We start from the raw sequence: 22,521 nt of genomic DNA on the forward strand, positions 1-22,521 counted from the left end.
CCAGTTGATTTGCCAGCTATAATTATTCCTTGAAAAGTGTGGTTTAGCCACCATGACCCATGCTCTGATCACATCCAAATTCAATTACTGTAATGTGCTCTTTGAGGGACTGCCTTTGAAAATGGTTCAGAACATTGATTGGTCCAAAATGCAGAAGCCAGGCTACTGTAAGGGGTAGGTTATAGAGATTATATCACCATTGTACTAGTTACCTATCTGTTTGGGGGTATAATTCAAAATGCTGATTCTTGCCTTTAAGGCCCTAAACAGCTTACCTAAAGAACCCTCTTCTGCCATACTATCCAGCCCACAAGTTAAGTTCTGCCCCTCAAGCCAGCTTTCTGTGTTCCCAGCTTTAGAGGAGAGATAGGTAAGCAACTGGAACAGGGCACTTTCAATGGTGACACCTTACCTTTGAAATGCCCTCTCCCTTGAGCCTCATCGGCACCTGCTTTACTTTCTTTTAGATACCAGATCAAACCAGATCTTATTACCCAGGCTTTTAATGGTCTGCTTTTGTTTTATGGATAGTTTTTATGCTCCTTATTTCCATGGCTATAAGATCAGGCAGGGCTTTTTCTTTGAGCAGGAATGCACAGGAACACGGTTCTGGCTGGCTTGGTGTCAGGGGTTGTGGCCTGATATGTAAATGAGTTCCTGCTGGGCTGTGCTCTTACATCTTGATTGGAAAGAACTTTGGACTGGACTGGACACAGTAATAGTTCATGTTTCAGCTCCACAGGAGTGGGAAGGTGCAAGGAAAAATATTCAGAGCTGCTCATGGAAATTTTTTATAAGACCTGAATCACACAAAACCTGAAATAAACTGAAAACCACCATAGTTTATTCTTGTCTGTTATTCCAGAGTGGTATTATGTCTCAGCTGCATTGGAAAGTAGAATGAAAACCAGTTTGATCGTGGAAGTAACTGGCAGGCTTGTAGTTCTTTACTGCCACTCAGCTAATTAGAGTTCCTAAGAGTAAACTGTTGGTTCCTGGTGTCCCATCAGCTTTTTTGTTAGTTTGTGCTCTCAGATGATAGGTGACTAGGTGGTAGAAGCATGATGATCTCCTGGGCTTTAAAAGTGGAGGAAGATTATTCACTTTGCTTCCTCTGAGGTGAAGTCTCTCTGTCTTCATTCCTGGAAATGAAGATAGCTCTGTTGTTGTGTTAGCTGGATGGACATGAGAGGGGCAAACACCCTGTCTTTACAAAGGACTCACAGGTCCTCTGGAGTACAGACCCAGTGGTATCTGGATTCTGGTCTGAGAAACACTGTCTTAGATGCTTGATAAAACCAGGTCTCAATCTAGGCTTGCCAATCCCCAGGTCCCAGTGGGGGTTCTTCCGCTTTCCCAGTCTACTTCTCGCCCCCAGTCAGCTGGCCGGCGGGGGGAAGCCCTGCCCCCGGAGGGCCGTGTGCGTTTCCAGCTCCAGAGGCTTCAGTCTCCAATTGAAAGGCTTCCTCTTGGGATGGGGTATCTGTGTTACTTTGAAGAAGTTGGCAGCAACTCATGAGTAGAGAGGCCAATCCCTTGCTTCAGTCGCCAGAAACAGGGGGAGGGGGGAGAGGGAGGGAAACGTCTGCTGAGTACTTCATTATTCCCTATGTGGAGATCGATTCTCATAGGGTACAATGGGGAATTAATCTGGAGGTTTCGGGGGCTCTGGGGGAGCTGTTTTTTGAGGTAGAGGCACCACATTTTCAGTATAGTATCTAGTGCCTCTCCCCAAAGTACAAGTTTCAAAACAATTGGACCAGGAGGTCCAATTCTATGAGCCCTAAAAAGAAGGTGCCCCTATCCTTAATTATTTCCTATGAAAGGAAGACATTTAAAAAGGTGTGCTGTCCCTTTAAATGTGATGGCCAGAACTCCCTTGGAGTTCAATTACGCTTGTCACACCCTTGTTCCTGGCTCCACCCCCAAAGTCTCCTGGCTCCACCCCCAAAGTCCCCAGATATTACTTGAATTGGACTTGGCAACCCTATCTCAATCCAAAACTGGAGTTCCTGCACCATACTTCTGGCTTCCCACTGCTGCCCACTGCAGCAGCAACAGAAAATGGGAGGAAAGGCCATCACGTCACTTCTAGCTGCATAACTGGAAATGACATCACTTGTCACAATGATGCTCTAGGTAATACAACAGAAATTGGGGAAATTGCTAGAACATCTCAGTGATGTGTTATGTCACTTCTGGTTATATGATTGGAAGTGATGACTCAGTGTCATGCAGCACCTACCTCTGCCTCTGATACTCCCCTGGCCGGCAACCCTGATGTTTGAGGTTTTGCAGCCTTCATAATGGGGGCTTATCAAGCACTCAGTGGATGACAGTACAGTGACAGGCCTGCCACAGAGGATAAAGTTTGCATATAATATGTTTTAGAATATACTGTAAATGACACATTCCGTGAAACTGTAGATGGCTAAATCTTCTGCTAACTTCTTACTTCAATGACACCTACCTCTAATCCCTACTAATACCTGACTCCTCAGAAATTCTTCCCACTCCTCCCATTTTCTCCAAGGATATATATTGACTGGCTGAAGGACACTTCTTTTAACTGCTAATAATCTGACAGCAGCAGAACATTAGAACAGTAAGTGAACTGGAAGGGGCAGTAGAAGCATTTGGTCTGGTGCTCAGTATGTTTATCTACTTTGTAATGTTGTAAGAATGACTTGCTGAAGAATTGCTAGTGACACTGATGGCCTCATACATATTGCCAGGTCTCAGATTCAGTGGGAGCTCACAGGAGCACAGCTCCTGAACCTTTCTGAGAGTTCCACCTTTTGAGAATTCCACCTCCTTGTCCATTGAATAGTATTGCAGCTGCATAACAATCCCTGAATGATCTCCACCACCTATTTTTCTACAAAACGACCCCTGAATATTGCCTGTTTACAGAGAAATTCCTGTCAAATTTGACAAACTATATATAATATGACATTATCTGTTTCACTAACTTGGTAAAGTTGACAGTTTCCAGTAATTCTTAAAACTGATATCTGTGTATGATGCATTTTATCAAACTAAAAGCACAATTCTACTCCCACCTCCCTGGGCTTACTCCCAGGTAAGTGCATGTATGATTGTAACCTCTGATAGTGTTCTCTCCCACAAGTATGTATAATCTAAAACCTTTAATATACTACGGATTCTTTAACAGCAGACACAAGTTGGCATGGGTGGATTTGCACATTAAATGTCTAAAAAGCATTCTGATCTGAGTAGTTACTGTGGCTTGGTTACTCCTTGAATTATGGCCCTGCAGGGCAGTAGCCCCATGGCAACTTTTCTAGTACGTTACAAGGTCAACCCTGTAAGAAAAAGCCCCCTACTCTTCATACATATGGACATCGTGATCACCAGTATAGTTGCCAGGGTGCCTGAAGTTTTAATTTGCGCACATCTGCTCTAAGAAGTGGACTTTGCCCACGGTTTCTAAGGCTTATGTGGATACTATAAGCCTCAGCTTTGCAGCAGCATTCTACATCTGGATGGGTGTTAGCCAGAACTACAGACAAGCTTCCAGCTGCTCCTTGAGTGCCCAGTCTTGGCCATTGCAGTGGAAGAAGCCACGCCACCATGAACTGTACAGGCAAACAGTTTCCAGCCTGTTTCCATGAACCAAAGGCTAACACCACCAGAATCCGTCTTGTTTTCCTGACTCCATTACAGCAAAGCAAGAGACTCACATATCCAACAGCTGCTTCAACTTCTACATAAGGCAATCAAGCTTATCTTAGGCGTGGATCCTGCCAGACTGCCTAAGCCTTTGTCTAACGGAACTCAAGACAAAGACTGGTGCCAAGAGAAGACTGAAGAGGAAGACCATCTTCAGCCAGAGCCAAGTTCCTTTGTATAAACCGGGTGTTACCTTAGGTAGCAATTGGCCATCTATTGTCACCTTTTTAGATAAGTTTAATAGTCTTAAGCACACCTCCACCCAGTAATTTCACCCATTCTTTTCCCCAACAGTTATCCTGGAGCCTCCCGCTTGGCCCATTGCTACCTGGACAGCCAATCAGGTAACTAAGGTCAAGTCCACTCATTGGCTAGCTATAAGCGTCCAATCAGGGGTTGCCAATTAACTGGCTATTGGCTACTGCACTAGTCCAGCCCTTATGGTCACTGCAGAGCCTCCCCTTTTCTGAGGTCATGTACCAGCTGACCACCTGTCATCCACCCCTGTACCTCCCATTCCCTGAGGGCTCAAGGTAGTCTATATAACCTCCCCACATGTGTGCATCTAGCAGTACCCCAGTTCCACTGTCTAAATCCATCCCTGATTCTGGCCACAGTTGAGGGTCCCATTTCCCCCGTCCTCTTTCGTCGCCATTGAAGCCTTCCTTGAAGACTACGATCAGTAATTATCACCCTGTTTGTCTATCCATGTGTTGTCTCTATATCTCTATTTTTCCTAGGACTGTGTGTATGTTTCATGAGCACATTGCCTTGTATGTGAGTTCTATATTTTTCTGGAATAAATTTTAATTGTTTTACTTAATTAGAGTCCCTGATAAATTTAAGCATTAATTTCTGGACGTGGAATCCTGTATACACAGATAAAAGATCCTATTAAGCCAGGTGCCCACCTGACAATTTCCCATCCTCGTTTTGAGGGCATTTTGGCTTACAACCCACTCCTACCATTTGGATAGGGAATAATTGAGTCACTTTCTCTTGTAAATGTGCTTGAAACTATTCCCCCCACCCAACATGACCACTGGACATGACACTGTACTCTTTCTGCTGGCATAACCCCAATAATGGTTACTGGCCCTCCTTCTGGTAGAAGAAGAGTTGGTTTTTATATCCTGCTTTTCTCTATCTTAGGGAGTCTCAAAGCTGCTTAAAATTGCCTTCTATTCTTCTCCCCACAACAGGCACTTTGCAAGGTAGGTGGGGCTGAGAGAGTTCTGAGAGAATTGTAACTGCTCCAAGGTTATCCAGCAGGCTTCATGTGGAGGAGTGGGGAATCAAACCCAGTTCTCCGGATTAGAGTTTGCCTCTCTTGACCACAACACTACACTGGTTCTTCTGGTGTTGTCTGTGTTTTAATTGAATTATTTTATAATTTTATATGTATTTTTAATTTCTAGAATGTTTTAATTTTGTTGTGTTTATCACCTTATAGACTCTGATTAGGTGGAAAGGCAGCATAAAATGTTTTAAATAAATACATGCAATAAGAACAAATGCAAAATCACCTTAATTCCCACACAATGCTTAAACATAGTTTGGCACTTTTGTAACAAGTGCTACCTTTAAATGCTTCATCCTCCCATCATAGGGAGAGTGAAGGAAACATGCAAGTATGGCACTGGTTCCCATAACCCCAAAATATGGTTTAGCATTACATATGATCCAACCTATCATGTTAACCATCTCCTCTGAGAATGTTATGATGACCATGTTCCTATCTTGCCAAGTTCCAGGTGGAGTCTGGCATTCTTCCACAATTACAAGGGATCTCCAGAATAAAATTCTAACATACTTTCTCAAAACCATTTTGTGCCTTTGATGAGCACTTGCACAAGCCCACAAGAAAGAAATGGCAACCTCTGATAGTGGCAACCACTCTTCAGAACTATGTATTTACTGAATCTTGAAAAGGAATGTAAAAGAAGAGATTGAATTTATACCCTGCCCTTCACTTGAAGTCTCAGAGTGGTTTACAATCTCCATCTCTCCCTCTCCCCACAACTGACACTCTGTGAGGTAGGTGGGGCTGAGAGAACTCTGGGAGAGCCACTCTTGAGAGAACAGCTCTGACACAACTGTGACTGACCCAAGGTCAGCCAGCAGCTGGATGTGGAGAAGTGGGGAATCAAACCCAATTCTCCCAGATTAGAGTCCACCTCTCTTAACCACTAAACCAAACTGGCTCTCCAATATCACTTGATGCTCCATCCCAGGAAAAATATGAAAAAGTATAATGCAGAGACTTTGCACCTAAAATTTGGGGGAAATTTCTTTGGATTTGGGTGACTCCACAGCTTTTTTTTCTTGGTATAAACAGGTTTTATTAAGTTTTAACAGGGAAGGATCAGGGATAAGGTACAGAAAATAAAAAGAGTAGATTACATTTATTACTACATCAAGTAAGGAAAAAAAAGTATAATTCATTGTACCTGCAAGTATCCGATAGTAGTACATATTACCTTTAAAGTCTACAATTTTTTTGATATACTATAAAATCCTACTATTTAGTGGGAAATTCCGGATTTTTATCTGTCATATCTGTGTTCATACAAAACCACATCTATATATTTTTAATCTACACCAAACAACAAAGGAGGAAGAAAAAGAAAAGCGAGAAAAGTTCAAATTCTGGTCTTCAATACTATCTTATTAGGCAAGAAGCTCCTGTATATAACAGCAGCTATATATTGGCAACATTTCTCTTATCTAAAATACAAAGGAGTCTCAAGGTTAACAAAACGAAAACTAGCTTCTCATTAACCATGAAAGGCCTTTGAATTAAATTGGTACAGTTATAATGTGCATGTCTTATTAGCAAATGTTGATAACTTTAGCGACTTACTTGAAAAGCTAGCTCTATTTAACAAGCAAAAAAGGTAGGTTTTCTAAGAGAAAAAAAATAAACAAGGGAGAAGAATTTTTACAGCACTCATCTCCAACAACAAAGAACAGGGCAAGAACTCACCCTCCCTAAGTGTTCCCAGAACTTCACACTAAACTGAGAAAAGAACCCTTGATCTATATGGAGAATTCATCTCACTTCCATCAAGCTGCACTCCTTTTCTGGAATACAAAAGGGAAAAAAAGAAAGAAAGAAAAAGCTCTCAGTGGATTATTTCATTAGCGGACATCTCAGTACAAAAGGATAAACGATAGGGGCCCTTCTCATCTACCATTCTAAAAAAGGGCAAAAATAATCAAGGTACATACACAGTTTTTTATATTCCCTTTCATATGCCTTCTTATATGTGTGTGCATACCTATATATGTATGTATATAAGTAATTCTAACTACAATAGTTCAAATTCTAATTAAACAGCTTAACTTTTTAGGCTTATCTTTACATGTATTTAAATGTTAAGAGATTTTGCAAGCTGTTAGAGTCATTAAAACCCTAATTTTTAACAATTTTTTTTAATTTCATTATGGTTTTGAGATTTGCAAAAAATCACAGCAAGCCAAAACAAACTACCCATTCAATTTAAAAAATAAAATATTAAATAGTCCTGCTTTAGATTTGAAGAATCCCTCAAAAAAACTCAAAATTAAATCCCAAAATATTATGCCCATTGACAGCATTGGGCACTTTAAGGGGGCAAAATGCTGAGTCAAAGTTATGTAACTCCAGCTATACAGGTTAATGAATAACATGTGAGTAGCATGTGCAGCTAGTTAACTAATCAAGGCATATGATTGGCTAGCTGCAGTATAACAACAGAGGCCAAACTCTCAGTCTCGTGTGGGTCGATGAGAGAGGAGGAAGGTGTGTAGGAGAGGAGAGATATTTGGATCAAAGACTGTTACTCTGTCGGACTGGATAACGATATTGATATATGGACTGGTATGTGTTGACTACTCTACTGGATTGTGATTCTGTACTGTTGACTTGGCTGGACTAATTATCTGTATACTGACCATTGGACTGACTATAACTACCTCTATTGCCTTAATCCCAAATATATCTGTTAAAACGGCATTGTTTGGAGTTTGTCTTCATAGAACAGCAGCTGTGCTAAACTTATCAGAGTACTCAAACCGAAGAACTTCCCACGCACACTGTCATCGGTTATGGGCCCAGCGTGGTCTACGGGAGAGTAAGCTCCGTCTGTTGCAGCATTTCCAGCGTTCTACTCGTGAGTAAGACGAACAGATTTTTGGGTGTGGCAATTTGTATCTGTGTAGGTCAGAACAATGGAGTCCAGCGTGCATGTCTCTGGCTTCCTGATTACGAGGCTCAACGGAGAGAACTACAGTACGTGGTCAGAGAAGGTCACCATGCTATTAAAGTTTCAAGGTTTGTGGGAGTCTGTGGTGAATCCACCAGACTTAACTGTGTTACATGCTGTTGATGATGCAGATGTAATAGCCAAGCATCGGAGTAATGATGATAAGGCATTCTCGTTAATTGGCTTAACCTTGGAAGACTCACAGCTTATCCATGTTAAAGAGTCCAACAGTGTCAAGTCGTGTTGGGACACTCTGAAAGCTCTATATGTGAGGGAGAGTGTCGGGTCCCACATCTTTCTAATGAAAAAGCTCCTAAGTGCATGTCTTGAGGCAGGTGGAGATATGATTACTCACCTGGAGTACATGAAGCGCACTTTACACCAGCTGCAGGAAAAGGAGGTAACTTTTTCTTCCCTGCAGCAAGCCTACATAATCCTCTCCTCTCTGGACGAGAGCTATGACCAGTTCGTGGCTAACCTTGAAGTGCTGCCAAGAACTGAGCTCACTGTGCCCAACATTACCCACCGACTGCTGAATGAGGCAATGAGGAGGAAGGACAACGCCCTTTTCCGGGAGTCTCCAGCCCATTCAACAAATGCTCCTGCCCGGGAGGTCGTTAAAGGGGCAGACTTTAAAGCAGCTGCAGCCAAGGCATACGCTGTACGTAAGTGTTACATGTGTGGAAGCACCAAGCACCTCAAGCGACAGTGCAGCCTTGCCAAAAAGAAACATTATCCAGCTACTGCTACAGGAGGGGGGTGTATCAATGTTATAACTAACAATTCCTCCTGCAGCAACCAGTAGTTCCTGATAGACAGCGGTGCGACTGTGAATATTGTCAGGGACAAAAGACTTTTTGAAACATATACCCCCACACAAGGTCAGTGCATGAAGCTTGCTGATGGGATATGTGCCAATGTTGCTGGTAGCGGTCTTGTTAACATTCCTAGCCTCGGGAGAAAATTACACATGCTTCATGTTCCTAGTTTGAACTACAACTTGCTTTCAGTATCAGCTCTGACTGAACAGCATTTCAAAGTTTCTTTTTCAGCTACAAACTGCTGCATATGTGCAGATGGCATATCTGCAAGGGCTATGAGGAAAGATGATCTATATTTCCTTGAGAAGGAGAGTACTGTACATCATGTGAGTATGAATAAACCACCACATGATGAATGCATACATTTGTGGCATCGCAGATTGGGGCACATTAATTTTCAGGCAGTGAAGAAGACTCTTCAAGCGGCTGGAATTACCCCCAAACCATGTGGATGTTTCATAGAGTGTGAAGTATGCAAAGCTACGAAGTCCAAAGCCACTCCAACTATATCTCCTAGCAAGTTCCAGACTAATGAGATACTTGACTTAGTATTTCTCGACCTGGTCGGCCCTTTTCCTACGAGGAGTCTAGGCGGGGCCAAATACTGCTTATGCATCGAAAACCATTTTTCCCGGTATGGTTTCTGCTTCCTCCTTAGGTCCAAGGCAGAAACATACCAGGCATTCCACAACTGGCTTCGCTTCGTGCTCAGGAAGACAGGCAAGATTCCTAAATCCCTTATTTCTGATAATGGAACTGAGTTCTTTTTTATTTATTTTATTTATTTAGAATTTATATCCCGCCCTTCCCACGAGTGGCTCAGGGCGGCTCTGCAATGAAAAAATGTTTTCTTTGTGCAGGAGATATGGCATTGAACATAAATGTACAGCTCCTTATAGCCCACAACACAATGCTTTCTGTGAACACAGAAATCAATCTTTGTACAACATGGCTATGAGTATGTTGAGAGATAGTGATTTACCCATGAGCTACTGGGGAGAAAGCATTATGTGTGCATCACATGTCTTAAACCTAACCTGGTCATCTGCTATAGGAAAGATTCCTGCAGAAACCTGGTATGGGAAACAACCCTCCATCAAGCATGTTAAGATTTTTGGGATCCCTGCCTACGTTCATATCCCAAAGGAGCTTAGGAGGAAGGGAAAGGACAAAGCTATAAAATTATTGTTTATGGGATATTCTAGCAACCATCGAGCTTACAGGTTTTGCCGTGCTGGTGAGAAGAAAATAACAAGTTGTTCAGCAAAATTCCTCGAGAATTTCGTTGGCTGGCAGAGAACATCCTCGACTGTGATCCTGCCGACAGCAGCAAAAACAGATACACAGCTCGTTTCCAGAAGCGAGAGGAGGAGCCCGTCGCTTAGCAATGGAAGAATCAAAGAGGAGCCGTTAACCCCTGCATCTCCAGGAGTTGGTGTTTCCCAGCAGCAGAAGGCAGTACAACAGACGGTGTCTGAGGAGACTGCAGAGCCGGTGCTCAGAAGGTCTACTCAAGAGACGAGGCCACCGGATCGCTACAGTCCAGGGCAGGCATGTGCCGTGCTTGCAGAGCCCTCTTGTTTTGAGAGTATACGGCATTTGTCGCAAGAGGAACAGGCTGGGTGGCGTGCTGCAATGAGATTTGAACTTGAATCCCTAAAGAATCTGAACGTCTATGAGGAGTCTGCTCTACCAACTAGTCAGAGACTCATAGGCTGCAGATGGGTGTATAAACTCAAGACTGGCGCAGACGGTATTACACAATACAAGGCCAGACTTGTAGCCCAGGGATTCTTGCAGGGAAGGCAAGATTATGATGAGACTTTTCCTCCAACCCTCAAAGCTACTTCTTTATACTGTGCTTTGACTATTGCAGCTAAACAAAACTGTTTAATTAGACATCTAGATGTAAAAACAGCTTATTTGCATGCCCCACTAAGACACTCTGTGTATATGAGAATACCACCAGGTGCCTCTTAACCTAACCTTTTAACCAGGTGCCTTTTAACCTAAAAAAGTTAGGATATAAACAAGGAGTTGCAGACCCCTGTGTGTTTACTAAGGGGAAGGGGGAGCAGCAATGTACCATCCTGGCATTTGTGGATGATTTGGCAATAATATGTAAAAATGCCAAGGTTATGGATGCTACTATTGATACTCTAAAGGCCAGATTTACTGTTAGAGACCTAGGAGACATTAAGCAATATGTTGGCCTAGAGATTGAAAAAGTAACTGGAGGTTACAGAGTATCACAGAGGGCAAAAATTTCCCAATTACTGAAACAATACAAAATGGATCAGTGCAAAGGGGTACAGAGTCCCATGTTACAAAGTAATGATGCTGACAATGAGCAAAGTCCATTTTTCGATCAGGGAATATACCAATCTCTGATTGGAAGCCTACTATATCTTGCAAATTGGTCTAGACCAGACATTGCTATGGCTACCAATCTTTTGGCAAGAGCAGTAAGACAACCTAGACAAAATCACTGGTTGGCGGTCAAGCATATTCTGAGATATCTCAAACAAACCATGGATTTAAGTTTGTTTATTACTCCTACTGGAGAACTTAGTATGTATGCTTACGCTGATGCTAGCTTCGCTAATGACCTTGATACTAGGCAATCTACTACCGAAATGGCTATTTTTCTGGGGGGAGTCTTAGTGGGATGGCGGTCAATTAAGCAAAAGCACGTAGCTTTGTCAACCTGTGAGGCAGAATACTCAGCTCTGAGTACTGTGTGTACAGAGCTCATATGGTACAAACAATTGTTAACAGATTTTGGAATACGTCATGTTAACCCCATAACTGTGAAGGAAGACAACCAGGCAGCAATTCAGTTAGCAACAACTCTGGGTGTCAAGGGGAGATCTAAACATACTGACGTTCATTTCCATAATGTCAAACAATGTTTGGAAGACAAGCTGATTGCACTGGAATATTGTGCCACTAATGAGAATGTTGCAGACTTGTTCACCAAAGTGCAAACTCATGTAAGACATAAGGAAAGTTGTCTAAACCTAGGACTTAAGTAATGGGATGGCAGTAATGTAATACTGTGTGTAATATTTAACTATGTATGTTAAAGTATATGTTACTGTATAGACTATGTCGTTACATAGGGGGAGGATGACAGCATTGGGCACTTTAAGGGGGCAAAATGCTGAGTCAAAGTTATGTAACTCCAGCTATACAGGTTAATGAATAACATGTGAGTAGCATGTGCAGTTAGTTAACTAATCAAGGCATATGATTGGCTAGCTGCAGTATAACAACAGAGGCCAAACTCTCAGTCTCGTGTGGGTCGATGAGAGAGAAGGAAGGTGTGTAGGAGAGGAGAGATATTTGGATCAAAGACTGTTACTGTGTCGGACTGGATAACGATATTGATATATGGACTGGTATGTGTTGACTACTCTACTGGATTGTGATTCTGTACTGTTGACTTGGCTGGACTAATTATCTGTATACTGACCATTGGACTGACTATAACTACCTCTATTGCCTTAATCTCAAATATATCTGTTGAAATGGCTTTGTTTGGAGTTTGTCTTCATAGAACAGCAGCTGTGCTAAACTTATCAGAGTACTCAAACCGAAGAACTTCCCACGCACACTGTCAAAATGATCTTATAGTCTCTCCCTTTTAATTCATATAAAAATGTAAATCCCTAATTAAAAAATCAGAATATCCATTCCAAGATATTACATCAGATCCATAGTATCAACCCACTGCATAGTAAAAGATTATAATTTCTTCTTAAAATTTTTCCAAGATTTAATCATTGTTGAACTTGTCATGAGACTGCAGATTATAGATCTAATCCTTGTTGGGCTTGTCATGAGACTATAGATTGCATCAACCGATTTTTCCCCTTCATTGCTAAACATTTTTACAACAAGCTTTGGAGCTGAGTTGAAGTTACGCCCCCCTTCCTTTGTCTCAGTGAACTGTAGGATCCTTTTCTCTTGCATAAGTATATTTTCTGCATCCATTTTAAGATCAGGCAGCCCGGGCTCAAGCTGTTGTGTTTCCACTTTTCCCCGCTTCTGAGGCAGATTTTGTGCTCCTTGATAACACTGGTCTGGCATGTTTTCCATATTTTCACATTTTTCCAGGAGTTTTTCTATTTGCTCCTTAACCAATTCTACTAAAAGACCAATTTCTTGCCTTATGGAAAGAATTGTAGCCATAAAATCTCTTGAATGATTAATCTCTGTTTGGTGAATCATTTTCCTTGCAGTTATAATCAGTACAATAGTAGAAATCAGAAAGTAGATTCAACATGCCAGGCTAAAAATCCAGAAATCTAATTCTTTTCATATAAAGTCACCTTCCACCTTTGATCAAGCTTTAGTATTTTGGTAGTCCAATTATCGCTTATTTAATTTTCAACCAGATCTGTCCACAACTCTATACTCAGTCCAATACCTTTTACTTTAAATAAAGACAGTTGTTATAAGCTTGTTCTTTTAATTTTAGAAGCCTTTCTTGGGGGGGGTGTCTTTTAGTCTCCTCCCCCTTTTTTGAACAGTCAAATTTGGTTTATAAAAGGACTTTAGCTGATAGGTTGCATTCCCAAATAAACTTACTTGCAAGGTATAGTTCATTAGTTGGAGTAGAAATAAATATTTTGTTACCGGTGGACACAGCTAGTGCCATGCAAAATGGCGATTGTCACAGTGAGGCTTCAGGATAGACAAAGAACCAGGTTTCGTCCGCTGATGAAATCCGTGGGAATGTTGCATCCCATGCTATCAGGGCTCCCCCTCCAGGGGCCCCTTCGGGTATCTGAATGTCCAGACTCCCCTCGATCTGCTCAATTTGGGGAGTTCACAAGAGGTGCAAATCCCCCGCCTTGCTGAGGCAGAACAGGAAGCTTCTCCACAGCTTTTTTTTCAACAATCACCTAATACCTTCCCAGGAGGGAGCCATCTTCTTCAGCAAAGGACCTCAGTAAAGGTGCTGGGGAAAGGACACTTTAGTGGACAGGAGGGTCTTCCATATATGGTCTTTTGATTTCTTTAGAATATTTCTATGCCACCTCTTCAGAATCTTGCTGGAGATTACTTACGATTTAAACTACTACAATATTAAAAACAAGCCTTGCACCTTCCTGCAAGAGCCAGTTTGGTGTAGTGGTTAAGTGTGCGGACTCTTATCTGGGAGAACCGGGTTTGATTCCCCACTCCTCCACTTGCACCTGCTAGCATGGCCTTGGGTCCGCCATAGCTCTGGCAGAGGTTGTCCTTGAAAGGGCAGCTGCTGTGAGAGCCCTCTCCAGCCCCACCCACCTCACAGAGTGTCTGTTGTGGGGGAGAAAGGTAAAGGAGATTGTGACCCGCTCTGAGACTCTTCGGAGTGGAGGGTGGGATAGAAATCCAATATCTTCTTCTTCTGCCCTCAGGGGACCTGTGTCCAGTCCTAGGTCCCTTCAAACCAAGAGGTAAGAGATTGACTAGAACTTTGCTTGGAGCCTGTGGAGTTCTGGTCCTATAGAATCAGCTGGGTCTTAAGGTTCCTCCAGAGACTAGATACAACGCCTAGGAAAGGTGAAATTTTGCTCCTAGCGGCTTGAAAAAGTTGAAGCAGCATCTCCTGCAGCTGTTTCTCAGCAGTGAGCAATTTCAGTAACACCAGATAACTGGGGAAGAAGGTCACAGCTCAGTAGCAGTATCAGTCAATAACAGTGACTCAGCACATTTACAAATAATATTAAATATTAATATTAAAGATTCCAGTTGAGAAGCTTGACATGTCTTATTTGTCCACCTATTTCTACACATACAGCTCCTAGTCTTGTGCTAGAACCAGAGCTTTTTTTGTAAGAAGCCCAGCAGGAACTCATTTGCATATTAGGCCACACCCCCTGACATCACCATTGTTTCACACAGGGCTTTTTAAAGAAACAGCCCAGCAGGAACTCACATGCATATTAGGCCACACCCTTTGGTGCCATGCCAGCTGGAACTGCGTTCTTGTGCGTTTCTGCTCAGAAAAGAGCCTGACTAGAACATAACAAAGACTTGCTCAGGCTTACACCCCTCTCCCACAAGAATTTCAGGCTAGGAACCCCTTTAGTCCTTCTATGACTTGGTGTCGGGGTGGGGGGCAGAGCCAGCATGTGCCACCTGTACAGCAACATATTAGCTCAGTCACAACCATAAATGCTAACCTTTTAACTTTAGTCCCCAAGTATGTGAATTAGATAATTATACCTATTTTCTCCTTTGCTCACACAGTTTCATTTTCTGCCACTAGATGGCTGCAATATATGTAATGTAATGTAAATGTAAAATTTTATTTATACCCCGCCCTCCCCCGCCAGAGCAGGCTCAGGGCGGCTTACAACATTTAAAATGAACAATACAATAATAAAACATTAAGAACACATTAAAACCAATCAGTGATTAAAACATTCCTAGACTAACAGTGGCGATAAGCATTATTAATTTAGCAGTAAACATTGGTACCATCATTAATGAACGCCTGTTTGAAGAGGGCGGTCTTGCAGGCCCTGCGGAACTGATCTAAGTTCCGCAGGGCCCGCACCTCCTCTGGGAGCTGGTTCCAGAGTTGTGGGGCTGCGGCGGAAAAGGCCCGAGTGCGGGTGCTTTGCAGTTTTACTTCTTTCGGCCCAGGGATATTCAGTTTATTTTTGCCTACTGACCTCAGTGCTCTCTGGGGCTCATATGGGGAGAGACGGTCCCTCAGGTAGGTCGGTCCTTGGCCATATAGGGCTTTAAAGGTTATGACCAGCACTTTGTACCGGACATGTATATGCATTTCCCAAAGCGTCACACATCCCCTCAATCAATCAGTCTACTTAAGCATCTTTACTTCTGAACTGTATTGTGGTCAAGATGTCAAAATAGCCCTAGGAATATGAGACTTCTTAAATAACTACAAAAAGAAAGAAAGATGCATGGAATTATTAGTAACTTTGTGAGAGTGCATAATAAACTGAACAAATAATTCATTCTGAATAATTCATCTGCTGAATTCATATTTTTTCCTTTGTAAAATATCAACAAGCGATATAGTTTTCTAAACTGTATATGTTACTCTAAACCTGCTTTGTCATGGTAGTAGAAAACATATTTCAGATTAATTAAAATTATTCTCAGCATTTCATATCTGTTTGGATAAAATCCATTCCTGTGCAAAAGAATTAAGCCCAAACTGTACAAACCTATGAAGGTCAGCAAAACCAGACTGGGATTCAGGACAATCCTAGGGTTGCTAGCCCTCTCTGGGGGTGGCAGATCCTCCACCCCCAGGTGGAATTTCTTACTGCTGCTCTGAGTAGTGGTGAGAGACAAATAAAAATAAAAGAGAACTGGCATCATTTCTGGTTTTTCCCTGGAAGGGATGTCAGTCCTTTCTAGGAATTGCTGAAAATAATTCCTAAAGAAGCATATCACTTCCTGGTTTTCCCAGAAGCAATGCCATGCAAATAGCCACAATCCCATGCACCCCACCTCCTACACACACACACACACACACTCTCTCTCTCTCTCTCTCATATGGGTTGCTGAACAGCCCTCACAACCCTAGATAGTCCCCATCCTAAATAGATTAACAGAGTTATTTCAAAGGATGTAAATCTGTTTGAGAGGATTCTACAAGAAATAGAACACCATTTGTAACCCCCCTGCAACTTCCAGCTGCTGCAGTGATCAATGATCTACAGCTTACAGGGGAGAATGATACCCCTTCTCAATGGCAGTGGGCTATTTGTTGTGAAGGGAAGGAAGGTTTACTTTCATAAACGCCTTTCATTCACAGAAGATTGGAATCTACCCAATATCTTTTAAAATACTGCAGTATACCCAAGTGGGATGAACAATCTAGGCTTCTATTTCCTGGACAACACACATTGAATAAAATGTGACATACTTTTTGAGTAAACCTGCTTATGATTCTTTCCCTAGTGACATTATTTTTGGAAAATACAGTTCACATACCAGAGCATCATCCCAATGTCCCAGATGTGATGATGTCACTTCCAAGTCATGTGCGTAGTGACATTGACACATCGCTGTACATCAGATAGGCCTCCCTGCTGCTCTCGGTAAGTCCCCCTATCCCCACCAGTTGCCAGGAGGGATCTAGCAACCCTGTTTCCATAGGATTCCATTTTGTGCCCCTACGCTGTTTAATATCTGTGTGAAATGCTGGTAGAGATCATCAAGGGAATAAGGTGCCACCAATATGTAGAGGACACTCAGCTCTACTTCTTAAAAATTGAACCAGATAGGTGCCTGAAGACAGTAATAGGATAGATGAGAGCCAATAAACTGAAGTTCATTCCACAAAACACTGAGGTGTTGCTGTTCAATGAAAAAGCTGCTGAAGGACTGAGAAGTCGGACTGTCCTGGGAGGAGAGATTGCTCTTCCCCTGAAGAAATATGTTTACAGCTTGGTTGTACCTCTGGAGCCTGGCCACATCTGGTGGCTCAACAATCCTCTATGGCTTTAAGTGGCTTTTATCATCTTTGACTGATGTGAAAATAGGGTTGGCAGCTCTGGGTCAGGAAATATCTGGATGTTTTGAGGGTAGAGCCTGAGGAGGGCAGGATTTGGGAAGGAGAGGACTTCAATGGGTAACATGCCATAGAGTCCACCTTCCAAATCAGCTATTTTCTCCGAGTCAGCTTATATTGATTGCCTAGAGATCACTAGTAATAGTGGGAAATCTCCAGTCACGACCTGAGGCAACTCTATTCGGAAAGCATGATGTAACCATGGTGAGCCATGCTCTGATTACATCCAGGTTAGATTACTGTAATGTACTTTATATGTGAGGCTACCTTTGAAAATGGTATGGAAACTTCAGCTTATTAAAAATGTCCAAAATAGACAAGTTATTGTAAGCACAATTCCAGGTGCTGGTTCTTATGTTTAAAGCCTGAATAGCTTAAGGCCAGGGTACTTAAAGGACTGCCTCATCCTATATTGTCCAGCCTGACAATTAAGATTTATCTCACAAGCCCCACCATCCAGCCTGCTTTCAGAAGTCATACAGGTGGCAACCAGAGACAGAGCTTTTGTGATAGACACCTGGCTTATGGAATGTCTGTTCCCTTGAGGCTTGTCTGGTGCTTATATTGCTCTCTTTTAGGCACCAGGCCAAAACATTTCACCCAGTCTTTTAATTAAGGGACTGATCTTTTAACACCATTTCAGTCTGGAAACTTATTTTAAACTGTATTAACTATGTTTTGAGGCTGGGCTGAATTTTAAAGTCTGGATTTTAATTACTGTCTTTTAAATTTTTTTTCATATGCTACCTTAGGTGTGATGGACTGCACTGTTGAAAGCTTAGAAATGCTGTACAAACCACTGAAGGACTATGAAGGGTTAATTCTTCACAGAAAAAGGCTGCTCCAAAGAATCTGATTGGTTACCATCAGCTGAGCAAAGAGAGGGCGATTTCCCACACAGCTTACCAAGGAGCGAAGTCCCTCCTCACTGTGCAGCGTCTGCTCGGATTTCCCACCAACTGCTCCGCGGATTCAGGAAGTGCCGCACCTTTTGCGTCTCAAATGGAAATCGCTAAAACCCTAGTTTACATTAGCAACCCAAAAGGTGCGGCACTTCCTGAATCCACGGAGCAGTTGGTGGGAAATCCGAGCAGACGCTGCGTGGTGAGGAGGGACTTCGCTCCTCGTTAAGCTGTGTGGGAAATCGCCCAGAGACTTTAGAGCTGAATGCTGAGGAGAATTCATTCAGAATTCACCCCTGGCAGAGAGCAGTTTAACACAGACAGAACTGGGGGAAACTTGTCAAGGATGAGTGGATAGTTTGACAGAGACTCCCATTCAGGCAAAAGAAATGGGATAGATCTTCTAGTGAGAGGAGAATTTCCCTACCCAGAGTGCAGAGATCCCTGGTCTTGTGTGGTTAGAAACTACCTTTAGAAACCTTAAGAGTAAATTAAAAACTCAAGATGAGTACTGGTGTTTCAAGAGAAGGGGGTTTGGGTACTGGAGAGAGTGTACCAACCTTCTGGAAACCAAAAGAGGATACCAAAGTGTGCTGGAGTGTTTGGAAAACACCAGAACAAAAGCCTGTGAATAGCTTAAGAAATTCTCACATAAGAACTAAAGTCTGTGCATATACTGGTTTCACCGCTCAGTTACTGAGTTACTTCAAAAATGTTATCCCTGATTTCACCTGATCTTTCCCCTCTATGTTGAATAAAATACATTGTTAATTTGCAATATAAAAACTTCCTGAGTGCCATTTAAGTTGTATAAGTTAAAAGGGATTCCCATTCCTTCCCTCAGGTTCCTGGGCTGAGCAAAGAGCCAAAATATTAAACTGTGATAGGGTGGGACAGCCAGAGTTCTGCAGGAAAGAAGAAAAGAGGCAATAGGGTGGCTCAGTCAAAAAAAGGGAAAGAGGGAAAATCTTGCCTTCAAGGGAAAAAAATGGGCAGGGGCATCATAGCAGGTTCCTGGACAGGCATCATTTTAAAATTCTAAATAAGTGAGGAAAGTGAAGAGCAGGATTTTTGTTCAAGGCCCCAGTTTAAACATGTAAATTTATCCATGAAACTCCTATAAGGGGTTTCACTTATCTCATGTCTGAGGTTCACATACTTCAACAGTAAAATGTGCAAGGTAGATGTATGAAATACATATCAAATAGAAGTTTTCAGACTGTCCAACCTCCTTGCTCCATAGACATTGAATTTCTAGCAAGCAGGGAGCATGAGGAGGAAAAGTGTGTATGGCCTCACCAGTAAATGTGTGTATGGCCTCACCAGTAAGTGTGTATACACTCACCATTAAATCCATCCCTAACACGTCGCTATTATACTCCACAGCTTTTTTGCAACAAATTTCCTGATCAGACATCCCTCCATCCTCCGTTCTAAGCTGCGTCGGTCTCTTCATTGGTTGATCAGAGGTCTCAACCGTACCTCGTTTTTTGACGTGGCATTCCGCACTCACTCATGCAAGTGCAGTACCTTGGGATATCGTGCTTGGCTTTAAAAAAAAAAAAGTCAGTCCTGGAACATTTAGAAAGAATGGATGTGAAAAAATGGTCCTAGCAAAGTTGGGCGATCTACCCCCCTGCCCCATTTAAACACCCGGCCAGGGAGGGAAAGCCCGAGAGCTCTCTTTGCTGTCTCTCCGCCTGACGGGGAGACAGCAAAGGTGGGTGATCTTCCTCCGCCCCCCCCCCCCATTTAAACACCCTGCCATGATGTTTAAATAGCGGGGTGGGGAGCACGGCAACTCTCTTTGCTGTCTCTCCGCCAGGCAGGGAGATGGAAAATGTGGGTCATCTTCCTTCCCCCCTCCCCATTTAAATGGGACAGGGTAAAAGCTGGAATGGGCCAGAATGGGCATCAAACAACATAGACTGTCACAAAAAAACAATGGGATGCATCACAGACACTCAAGAACAATATTCTAGAACAGAAAAAGCGGAATTCACACATTTTTATTACCCCGTTCTGGGCCAAAAGGCCTCCGGAACACTCCGGAACAGGCATCAAACAACCTGGGCTGCCACAAAAAACACTGGGATGCATCACAGATGCTCAAGAACAACATTCTAGAACAGAAAAAGTGGAACTCACACGTCCTGATTACCCCGTTCTGGGCCAAAAGGCCTCCGAAACACCCCAAACAGGCCGGAACAGGCATCAAACAACCTGGGGTGCCATAAAAAACACTGGGATGCATCACAGACACTCAAGAACAATATTATAAAACAGAAAAAGTGGAACTCACACGTCCTGATTACCCCGTTCCGGACCAAAAAGCCTCCGGAACACCATGGAACAGGCCAGAACGGGCATCAAACAACGTAGACCCATTCCGGAACAGGGTAATAAAGCGGAACGCTTTTTCCATTCCGCCAGGGTGTTTAAATGGGGAGGGAGCTCAGGAACTCTCTTTGCAGTCTCTCCGCCTGCAGGGAGACCACAAAAGCAGGTCATCTTTGTCCCCCCCCCCCCATTTAAACACTGGGGTGTTTAAATGGGGGGGGGAGCACGGGAGCTCTCTTTGCTGTCTCTCTGCCTGGCAGAGAGAAGGCAAAGGTGGGCGATCTGCCTTTCCCCCACAATTAAACACCCACCTGGGTGTTTAAAGGGGAGGTGGGAAGCCCGGGAACTGCCTTTGCCATCTCTCTGCAAAGACAGCAAAGGTGGGCAATCTGCCTCCCCCCCTCCCCCATCATTTGGGAAAGGAAAGGTCCCCTGCATAAGCACCAGTCGTTTTCATCTCTGGGGTGATGCGGCTTTCACAACGTATTCACAGCAGACCTTTTAAGGGGTGGTTTGCCATTGCCTTCCCCAGTCATTACAGATTCCCCCCAGCAATCTGGGCACTTATTTTACTGACCTCAGAAAGTTGGATTGCTGAGTCAACAATTGCTGGTACAATGATATCATTTGGAGTGGGCTCTCGCAGGGAAGCGGATGTGCGCTTGCGACGAGTCGGCTATGATGGAGCATTCAAACGTAGAAAGTATGCACGGGAGTCATCAGAAGCATTCTTGGTCTGGATTTAATGCACTATCAAAAAAGTCCGCGTCCCGGTCGTGGCAATGTGGGACACGAACAAGCCAATAACCATTGCCAGATGCTGATGTTTGGACAACAACATAAAATCTGACATGCATCTGGCTTTCATCCATGCCCATCTCATCAGTTTATGTGCATCTGACCTCGGCCTATATGTTCTAAGAAGACAAATATTAAATTTGTTTGTGAAGCAGCACAATTAAATAATTATATCTGAAAATCAAAGAGAAAAAAAGATTCATTTTTGAGACTGGAAACAGCAAAATAAATTGGAATATGGCAGGTCAATTTCTCTTCTTAAAGGGCCAGAGAAACAGTGGCAGGCAATGTTTCCTCTAAACTGCTGAGTCTTGTAAGCAAAAATTCTACTTTGTGAGCTACTGGTATTGAAGTTGTGAGCTACTGCATAAATTATTGTGCTGTGGGGCCATTTTTCCTAAGCTAAGACAAAAATGTGTGAGCTGGAGGCTAAAAATCTGTGTGCTAGCTCACACTAACTCAGCTTAGAGGAAACACTGGTGGCAGGCACCTTCCACTGGCTCTTCTAATCTCATATTTTATTTAATCCATGAGGTAAAAAAACAACCCTTTCCTCATCTTCATACTAGGTGAACTAGGGATACATTTCATTATAACCTGGAAAAGAGTCTGAGCTCTCCTGACATGTCATGATAAACAAATACCTTGTTTTGGACAATGTAATATTTTAAAAGCCTACTGAGTTAAATCACAGTAGCCTATTTCACTATAGCTTACTTAGCATAATGATTAATTCAGCACTACTCAGTTGGATCTACTAAAATCCAGGCTTTTTTTGTAGAAAAGTCCAGCAGGAACTCATTTGCATATTAGGCCACACCCCTGACATCACCATTGTTTCACACAGGGTTTTTTTGCAGAAAAAGCCCAGCAAGCACTCATTTACGTATTAGGCCACCCCTACCCCCTGATGACAAGCCAGCCAGAACTGCGTTCCTGGATGTTCCTGCTCAAAAAAAGCCCTGACTAAAATAAAAATAAATTGGAGGCAAGGCTTTGGGTTCAGCATAACCATCCTGAACCATACACACAAAACATTTGAGGCCTTTCTTGACTGGTACACTCTCAGCAAGCAAATCTAGTCAGGTGAACTCACCATTCTTCTATTCATGGTGAGTTTCTAATTGTAAAATAACACCAAACTCAGAAGGAATTGTAAATAGGAATTATAA

The sequence above is a fragment of the Heteronotia binoei genome, chromosome 3 (assembly GCF_032191835.1).
Source record: "Heteronotia binoei isolate CCM8104 ecotype False Entrance Well chromosome 3, APGP_CSIRO_Hbin_v1, whole genome shotgun sequence".
NCBI lineage: Eukaryota > Metazoa > Chordata > Lepidosauria > Squamata > Gekkonidae > Heteronotia > Heteronotia binoei.